At 41.7% G+C, this 10000-nt stretch overlaps 1 non-coding gene across 1 annotated transcript; it reads left to right on the forward strand.

Annotated features, from left to right (window-relative positions):
• The first annotated feature begins 3554 nt into the window (after positions 1-3554).
• Positions 3555-3673, forward strand: LOC123687510. The gene has a single exon (XR_006749231.1). It is a non-coding gene; the product is annotated as a 5S ribosomal RNA (ribosomal RNA).
• The last annotated feature ends 6327 nt before the right edge of the window (positions 3674-10000 follow it).

Raw genomic sequence — 10000 nt, forward strand, 5'->3', positions numbered from 1 at the left:
CGATTGACTTCGACTAGCGCCGCACATCAGTAAGTGCAAGTCCTCGACGAAACGACGTAACAGCCCCCAGTCAGCATGAGACTCAAGCTATATATACATCATCATCATCTCGGACAAAACACCGATCAAAAATGAGAAAGTTTCTAGAAACAATCCCTCGCCAAGGCGTCCATATATAATACGAACCCCCGGCTATCAACTAATTTCTTATACACATTCCATCTCGACCCTTCGCTATACATGTGAATATAACGACACGGTGATTCGAGATTCAACAATATTTGTCGCTCGGAACGAATTGAGTGGTTGCAAATTTTTTGTGAACATAACCCGCAACGGGCAGAGGATCACGATTTTAAGGTTGGTCGCTTAAAGGCCATTCGACTACAAAGAGACGAAGCGGACCGCGACCTCGCTGCATGAGGTTGACGAAAGCGACCCAAGATGCGAAAGCCGAAACCAACACACCTTGCCAGTAACCCAAACGCCGAGGTCGGATTCGGGTCTACCACTTACCAACTGAATATCATCCTAAAAAGAACTCCAAACAGTCTAGGACAGGACCCATTCTCCACCCCTTCTATATATGTCAGGAGAACCCCGGATTCCCCTCCAGACACGATTTAGCAAACTTTTCCCGATCGATCCGACCCACCGAGGCCGTTTCGACCGTTCGCCGCGCCTACTAGAGCTGATTTCTTCGGACTCCGATCAGAAAATCCGCCGATGCATGTCGTTAACACCTAGTCCGCCTCGTCCGATCGATCGAGGCCGTTTCGACCGTTCGCCGCGCCTACTAGAGCTGATTTCTTCGGACTCCGATCAGAAAATCCGCCGATGCATGTCGTTAACACCTAGTCCGCCTCGTCCGATCGATCTAGGCCGTCTCGAACCACCCATCGCGCATCGAAAGTCGCATCTCTCGAACTCCGATCCGGAAATCGGCCGATGCATCACGTTAACTATTTCTTATATATCTAATATAATATACATGGAGACGGTAAGAATTCTTTTAATCGAAGATATACATATACTTCTCATCAATATCCAAAAGCTTATCGAAAAATAAATTACTCAACTTTTACGTGAAGAATCGTTCACCCAAACCTTATCCCCTATATATGTCAGGAGAACCCAAGGTTCCCCTCCAGACACGATTTAGCAAACTTTTCCCGATCGATCCGACCCACCGAGGCCGTCTCGACCGTCCGCTGCGCCTACTAGGGCCGATTTCTTCGGACTCCGATCAGAAAATATACCGATGCATGTCGTTAACACCTAGTCCGCCTCGTCCGATCTATCTAAACAGTCTCGACGCACCCAACACTCTTTCAAAGTCGGATTACTCGGACTCAATCTGAAAATGGACCGATGCATGACGTCAACACTTAGCCCGCCTCGTCTGATCTATCTAAGCCATCTCGACCCACCCAACACGCCTTCCAAGTCGGATCACTCGGACTTCGATCTGAAAATCTCCGGACTCATTTTTATGAATATCCCCAGTCAGTAAGAACGTTATTTCGCCAATATATACCAACAATAAACCATATTCCAATAGCTGAACCAAAAATATAATTCCCGATCCAAACGTTCTGCATCGCCCAACGCGACCACCTTCCCTATATATGTCAGGAGAGCACAGGGTTCCCCTCCAGACAACACTTACGCTCTATCCCCGACTCTCGGTCGATCGATAGGCCAGGTCAGCGGTGTCTGTTTCGGCCGAAGCTCGGACTTTGGTCAAAATGTTCCGATACAAAATTTGAACCAAGATAGATACAGATATGATTCCTTCTTAAATATACGTTGATTATCGAACAGAATATGGTAAATATTTTGCGATGACCGAGGATTTCATGAATTTTTTTTTTTTTTCGAAAAAATTTTCTATTATCGGAATTTCCTCAAATTTCATTTGGTTGCCTCCTAATGCTTATTAAAAATGATAACCAACAATCAGAATCATTATTTATCATTTATTTCAATTTTTATAATGAAAAACGTTCACGTCCTTTCGCGCCTCTCGATCGTCGTTTACGTGATGCATCGGTCAGCCCTAGTTTACGTGGTGCATCGGTAAGATCGAGTTCACGTTCTGCATCGGTCTGCCCGAGTTTACGTGGTGCATCGGTAAGATCGAGATTACGTGGTGCATCGGTAAGATCGAGTTCACGTTCTGCATCGGTCTGCCTGAGTTTACGTGGTGCATCGGTATGATCGAGTTTACGTTCTGCATCGGTGTGATCTAGTTTACGTTGTGCATCGGTAAGATCGAGATTACGTGAAGCATCGGTATGATCGAGTTTACGTTCTGCATCGGTCTGGACTCTGAGATATATTTTCGACGTGAAAATGTTCCGATACAACTTTTGAACCAGGATAGTTAGAGAGATGATTTTTTCTGGGATGTACGTTGATTGGGGAATGGATTGTGGAAAATAACTTGCCATGACCGAGGTGTTCTCGAATTTTTTTTTTTTTTCGAAAAATATTTTCTGATTTTGGATTTCACTCAAATTTGATTTCGTTGCCTTCTAATGTGTTCTAAAAGAGTAAATCAGTAATCAGAATCGAAAAATATTTTTCGGATTTTTTTTTTTTTGAAAAAAAATTTTCTGATTTTGGAATTTCCTCAAATTTGATTTGGTTGCCTTCTAATGTGTTTTTAAAGCGTAAATCAGTAATCAGAATCAATATTCATTGTCGACTTTAATTTTTATAAGGAAAAATGTTCACGTCCTTAAACGCCTCCCCATCATTAGCCCGAGTCCAAGTCGATGTCAGTCCCGAGCGGACGGTGTCAGATACTACCTATCGCCCCGGTCTGGACTTGGCGAGGTATTTCGACGTGAAATGTTCCGATACAACTTTTGAACCAGGATAGTTAGAGAGATGATTTCTTCTATGTTGTACGTTGATTGTGGAATGGATTGTGGGAAATAACTTGCCATGACCCAGGTGTTCTTGAATTTTTTTTTTTTTCGAAAAAAATTTTCTGATCTTGAAATTTCCTCAAATCTGATTGCGTTGCCTTCTAATGTGTACTAAAAGAGTAAATCAGTAATCAGAATCAATATTCATTGTCGACTTTAATTTTTATAAGGAAAAATGTTCACGTCCTTAAACGCCTCTCCATCGTTACCCCGACTCCAAGACGATGTTAGACCGGAGCGGACGGTGTCAAATGCGACCGATCTCCCCGGTCTGGACTTAGCGAGATATTCCGACGTGAAATGTTCCGATACAAAAATTTAACTGTGATAGTTAGAGAGATGGTTCCTTTTGTGATGTACGTTGATTGTGTAATAGAATATGGAAATAAACTTGAGATGACCGAGGTCTTCTGGGATTTTTTTTTTTTTTCGAAAAATATTTTTCGATTTCGGAAATCCCTCAAATTTCATTGAGATATGTCCTAATGTGTTCTTAAAACTTAAATCAACAATCAGAATTAATATCCAAAAGTTATTTCATTTTTTATAAGGAAAAACGTTCACGTCCTTTCCGCTCCCAAAAAGTGAGATATCATAGAAAATATCGCTATATTTGTTGTTTACGGCCATACCACGCTGAAATTGCCAGTTCTCGTCAGAACACTGAAGCCAAGCAGCGTCGGGCGCGGTTAGTACTTGGATGGGTGACCGCTTGGGAACACCGCGTGCTGTAAGCTTTTTTTTTACGTTCTGCATCGGTCTGCCGAGATAACGTGGTGCATCGGTATGATCGAGTTTACGTTCTGCATCGGTAAGATCGAGATTACGTGATGCATCGGTAAGATTGAGATTACGTGGTGCATCGGTAAGATCGAGTTTACGTGGTGCATCGGTAAGATCCAATTCACGTTCTGCATCGGTAAGATCCAGTTCACGTGGTGCATCGGTAAGATCGAGATTACGTGGTGCATCGGTAAGATCGAGTTTACGTGGTGCATCGGTAAGATCCAATTCACGTTCTGCATCGGTAAGATCCAGTTCACGTGGTGCATCGGTAAGATTGAGATTACGTGGTGCATCGGTAAGATCGAGTTTACGTGGTGCATCGGTAAGATCCAATTCACGTTCTGCATCGGTAAGATCCAGTTCACGTGGTGCATCGGTAAGATTGAGATTACGTGGTGCATCGGTAAGATCGAGTTTACGTGGTGCATCGGTAAGATCCAATTCACGTTCTGCATCGGTAAGATCCAGTTCACGTGGTGCATCGGTAAGATCGAGATTACGTGGTGCATCGGTAAGATCGAGTTTACGTGGTGCATCGGTAAGATCCAATTCACGTTCTGCATCGGTAAGATCCAGTTCACGTGGTGCATCGGTAAGATTGAGATTACGTGGTGCATCGGTAAGATCCAGTTCACGTGGTGCATCGGTAAGATGGAGATTACGTGGTGCATCGGTAAGATCGAGATTACGTGGTGCATCGGTAAGATCTACTTTACGTTCTGCATCGGTCTGCCCTTGTTTACGTGGTGCATCGGTAAGATCGAGATTACGTGAAGCATCGGTATGATCGAGTTTACGTTCTGCATCGGTCTGCCCGATATTACGTGGTGCATCGGTCTGCCCTAGTTTACGTGGTGCATCGGTTTGGACTTAGAGATATATTTTCGACGTGAAAATGTTCCGATACAACTTTTGAACCAGGATAGTTAGAGAGATGATTTTTTCTGGGATGTACGTGGATCGGGGAATGGATTGTGGGAAATAACTTGCCATGACCGAGGTGTCCTCGAATTTTTTTTTTTTTCGAAAAAAATTTTCTGATTGTGGAATTTTCTCAAATTTGATTTGGTTGCCTCCTAATGTGTTCTAAAAGAGTAAATCAGTAATCGGAATCGAAAAATATTTTTCGGATTTTTTTTTTTTTCGAAAAAAATTTTCTGATCGTGGAATTTCCTCAAATTCGATTTGGTTGCCTTCTAATGTGTTTTTAAAGCGTAAATCAGTAATCAGAATCAATATTCATTGTCGACTTTAATTTTTATAAGGAAAAATGTTCACGTCCTTAAACGCCTCCCCATCATCAGCCCGAGTCCAAGTCGATGTCAGTCCCGAGCGGACGGTGTCAGATACTACCTATCGCCGAGGTCTGGACTTGGCGAGATATTACGACGTGAAATGTTCCGATACAACTTTTGAACCAGGATAGTTAGAGAGATGATTTCTTCTATGTTGTACGTTGATTGTGGAATGAAATACGGAAAATAACTCGCCATGACCGAGGTGATTACGATTTTTTTTTTTTTTCGAAAAAAATTTTCTGATCGTGGAATTTTCTCAAATTTGATTTGGTTGCCTCCTTATATGTTCTAGTAGCGATAATCAACAATCAGAATCAAAATCCATGGTCGGGTTTGATTTTTATAAGGAAAAATGTTCACGTCCTTTTTTACAACCCCGACTCATTGACGATGTTAGAACCGAGCCGGCGGTGTCAGATACGACCGATCGCCCCGGTCCCGATCGTCATTTACGTTGTGCATCGGTCTGCCCGAGATTACGTGGTGCATCGGTATGATCGAGTTTACGTGGTGCATCGGTAAGATCCAATTCACGTTCTGCATCGGTAAGATCCAATTCACGTTCTGCATCGGTAAGATCCAGTTCACGTGGTGCATCGGTAAGATGGAGATTACGTGGTGCATCGGTAAGATCGAGATTACGTGGTGCATCGGTAAGATCTACTTTACGTTCTGCATCGGTCTGCCCTTGTTTACGTGGTGCATCGGTAAGATCGAGATTACGTGAAGCATCGGTATGATCGAGTTTACGTTCTGCATCGGTCTGCCCGATATTACGTGGTGCATCGGTCTGCCCTAGTTTACGTGGTGCATCGGTTTGGACTTAGAGATATATTTTCGACGTGAAAATGTTCCGATACAACTTTTGAACCAGGATAGTTAGAGAGATGATTTTTTCTGGGATGTACGTGGATCGGGGAATGGATTGTGGGAAATAACTTGCCATGACCGAGGTGTCCTCGAATTTTTTTTTTTTTCGAAAAAAATTTTCTGATTGTGGAATTTTCTCAAATTTGATTTGGTTGCCTCCTAATGTGTTCTAAAAGAGTAAATCAGTAATCGGAATCGAAAAATATTTTTCGGATTTTTTTTTTTTTCGAAAAAAATTTTCTGATCGTGGAATTTCCTCAAATTCGATTTGGTTGCCTTCTAATGTGTTTTTAAAGCGTAAATCAGTAATCAGAATCAATATTCATTGTCGACTTTAATTTTTATAAGGAAAAATGTTCACGTCCTTAAACGCCTCCCCATCATCAGCCCGAGTCCAAGTCGATGTCAGTCCCGAGCGGACGGTGTCAGATACTACCTATCGCCGAGGTCTGGACTTGGCGAGATATTACGACGTGAAATGTTCCGATACAACTTTTGAACCAGGATAGTTAGAGAGATGATTTCTTCTATGTTGTACGTTGATTGTGGAATGAAATACGGAAAATAACTCGCCATGACCGAGGTGATTACGATTTTTTTTTTTTTTCGAAAAAAATTTTCTGATCGTGGAATTTTCTCAAATTTGATTTGGTTGCCTCCTTATATGTTCTAGTAGCGATAATCAACAATCAGAATCAAAATCCATGGTCGGGTTTGATTTTTATAAGGAAAAATGTTCACGTCCTTTTTTACAACCCCGACTCATTGACGATGTTAGAACCGAGCCGGCGGTGTCAGATACGACCGATCGCCCCGGTCCCGATCGTCATTTACGTTGTGCATCGGTCTGCCCGAGATTACGTGGTGCATCGGTATGATCGAGTTTACGTGGTGCATCGGTAAGATCCAATTCACGTTCTGCATCGGTAAGATCCAATTCACGTTCTGCATCGGTAAGATCCAGTTCACGTGGTGCATCGGTAAGATGGAGATTACGTGGTGCATCGGTAAGATCGAGATTACGTGGTGCATCGGTAAGATCTACTTTACGTTCTGCATCGGTCTGCCCTTGTTTACGTGGTGCATCGGTAAGATCGAGATTACGTGAAGCATCGGTATGATCGAGTTTACGTTCTGCATCGGTCTGCCCGATATTACGTGGTGCATCGGTCTGCCCTAGTTTACGTGGTGCATCGGTTTGGACTTAGAGATATATTTTCGACGTGAAAATGTTCCGATACAACTTTTGAACCAGGATAGTTAGAGAGATGATTTTTTCTGGGATGTACGTGGATCGGGGAATGGATTGTGGGAAATAACTTGCCATGACCGAGGTGTCCTCGAATTTTTTTTTTTTTCGAAAAAAATTTTCTGATTGTGGAATTTTCTCAAATTTGATTTGGTTGCCTCCTAATGTGTTCTAAAAGAGTAAATCAGTAATCGGAATCGAAAAATATTTTTCGGATTTTTTTTTTTTTCGAAAAAAATTTTCTGATCGTGGAATTTCCTCAAATTCGATTTGGTTGCCTTCTAATGTGTTTTTAAAGCGTAAATCAGTAATCAGAATCAATATTCATTGTCGACTTTAATTTTTATAAGGAAAAATGTTCACGTCCTTAAACGCCTCCCCATCATCAGCCCGAGTCCAAGTCGATGTCAGTCCCGAGCGGACGGTGTCAGATACTACCTATCGCCGAGGTCTGGACTTGGCGAGATATTACGACGTGAAATGTTCCGATACAACTTTTGAACCAGGATAGTTAGAGAGATGATTTCTTCTATGTTGTACGTTGATTGTGGAATGAAATACGGAAAATAACTCGCCATGACCGAGGTGATTACGATTTTTTTTTTTTTTCGAAAAAAATTTTCTGATCGTGGAATTTTCTCAAATTTGATTTGGTTGCCTCCTTATATGTTCTAGTAGCGATAATCAACAATCAGAATCAAAATCCATGGTCGGGTTTGATTTTTATAAGGAAAAATGTTCACGTCCTTTTTTACAACCCCGACTCATTGACGATGTTAGAACCGAGCCGGCGGTGTCAGATACGACCGATCGCCCCGGTCCCGATCGTCATTTACGTTGTGCATCGGTCTGCCCGAGATTACGTGGTGCATCGGTATGATCGAGTTTACGTGGTGCATCGGTAAGATCCAATTCACGTTCTGCATCGGTAAGATCCAATTCACGTTCTGCATCGGTAAGATCCAGTTCACGTGGTGCATCGGTAAGATGGAGATTACGTGGTGCATCGGTAAGATCGAGATTACGTGGTGCATCGGTAAGATCTACTTTACGTTCTGCATCGGTCTGCCCTTGTTTACGTGGTGCATCGGTAAGATCGAGATTACGTGAAGCATCGGTATGATCGAGTTTACGTTCTGCATCGGTCTGCCCGATATTACGTGGTGCATCGGTCTGCCCTAGTTTACGTGGTGCATCGGTTTGGACTTAGAGATATATTTTCGACGTGAAAATGTTCCGATACAACTTTTGAACCAGGATAGTTAGAGAGATGATTTTTTCTGGGATGTACGTGGATCGGGGAATGGATTGTGGGAAATAACTTGCCATGACCGAGGTGTCCTCGAATTTTTTTTTTTTTCGAAAAAAATTTTCTGATTGTGGAATTTTCTCAAATTTGATTTGGTTGCCTCCTAATGTGTTCTAAAAGAGTAAATCAGTAATCGGAATCGAAAAATATTTTTCGGATTTTTTTTTTTTTCGAAAAAAATTTTCTGATCGTGGAATTTCCTCAAATTCGATTTGGTTGCCTTCTAATGTGTTTTTAAAGCGTAAATCAGTAATCAGAATCAATATTCATTGTCGACTTTAATTTTTATAAGGAAAAATGTTCACGTCCTTAAACGCCTCCCCATCATCAGCCCGAGTCCAAGTCGATGTCAGTCCCGAGCGGACGGTGTCAGATACTACCTATCGCCGAGGTCTGGACTTGGCGAGATATTACGACGTGAAATGTTCCGATACAACTTTTGAACCAGGATAGTTAGAGAGATGATTTCTTCTATGTTGTACGTTGATTGTGGAATGAAATACGGAAAATAACTCGCCATGACCGAGGTGATTACGATTTTTTTTTTTTTTCGAAAAAAATTTTCTGATCGTGGAATTTTCTCAAATTTGATTTGGTTGCCTCCTTATATGTTCTAGTAGCGATAATCAACAATCAGAATCAAAATCCATGGTCGGGTTTGATTTTTATAAGGAAAAATGTTCACGTCCTTTTTTACAACCCCGACTCATTGACGATGTTAGAACCGAGCCGGCGGTGTCAGATACGACCGATCGCCCCGGTCCCGATCGTCATTTACGTTGTGCATCGGTCTGCCCGAGATTACGTGGTGCATCGGTCTGGACTTAGAGATATATTTTCGACGTGAAAATGTTCCGATACAACTTTTGAACTAGGATAGTTAGAGAGATGATTTTTTCTGGGATGTACGTTGATTGGGGAATGGATTGTGGGAAATAACTTGCCATGACCGAGGTGTTCTCGAATTTTTTTTTTTTTTTCGAAAAAAATTTTCTGATTGTGGAATTTTCTCAAATTTGATTTGGTTGCCTCCTAATGTGTTCTAATAGCGATAATCAACAATCAGAATCAAAATCCATGGTCGGGTTTGATTTTTATAAGGAATAATGTTCACGTCCTTTTTCGCCTATGTTCTTTTTCGACGTGAAAAGTTCCGATACAACTTTTGAACCAGGATAGTTAGAGAGATGATTTTTTCTGGGATGTATGTTGATTGACGTACGAAACTTGGAAAAAAAATAGAAAAGACCGAGGTACTCTAGAAAAAAAATTTATTGAAAATATTTTTTTGATTTCGGAATTAATTCGAAATTCATTCAGATGTCTTCTATCAATATCGCGAAAGAAAAATCAATAATCAGAATCGATATTCATCTAAGATTATTTCCTTTTGGATTGTGTTAACATTCGGTACGATCTTGTCTACGTGATGCATCGGTTTGTTTCTCGGCTCTTGTGAGCAAGTTGGACACTCGAGACGGCCTCCATCGATCGGATTAGGCGGGCTTTAATGTTAACGTGCTGCATCGGTGTGATCTTGTTTACGTCATGC

The sequence above is a fragment of the Harmonia axyridis genome, chromosome X (genome assembly GCF_914767665.1).
Source record: "Harmonia axyridis chromosome X, icHarAxyr1.1, whole genome shotgun sequence".
Lineage (NCBI taxonomy): Eukaryota > Metazoa > Arthropoda > Insecta > Coleoptera > Coccinellidae > Harmonia > Harmonia axyridis.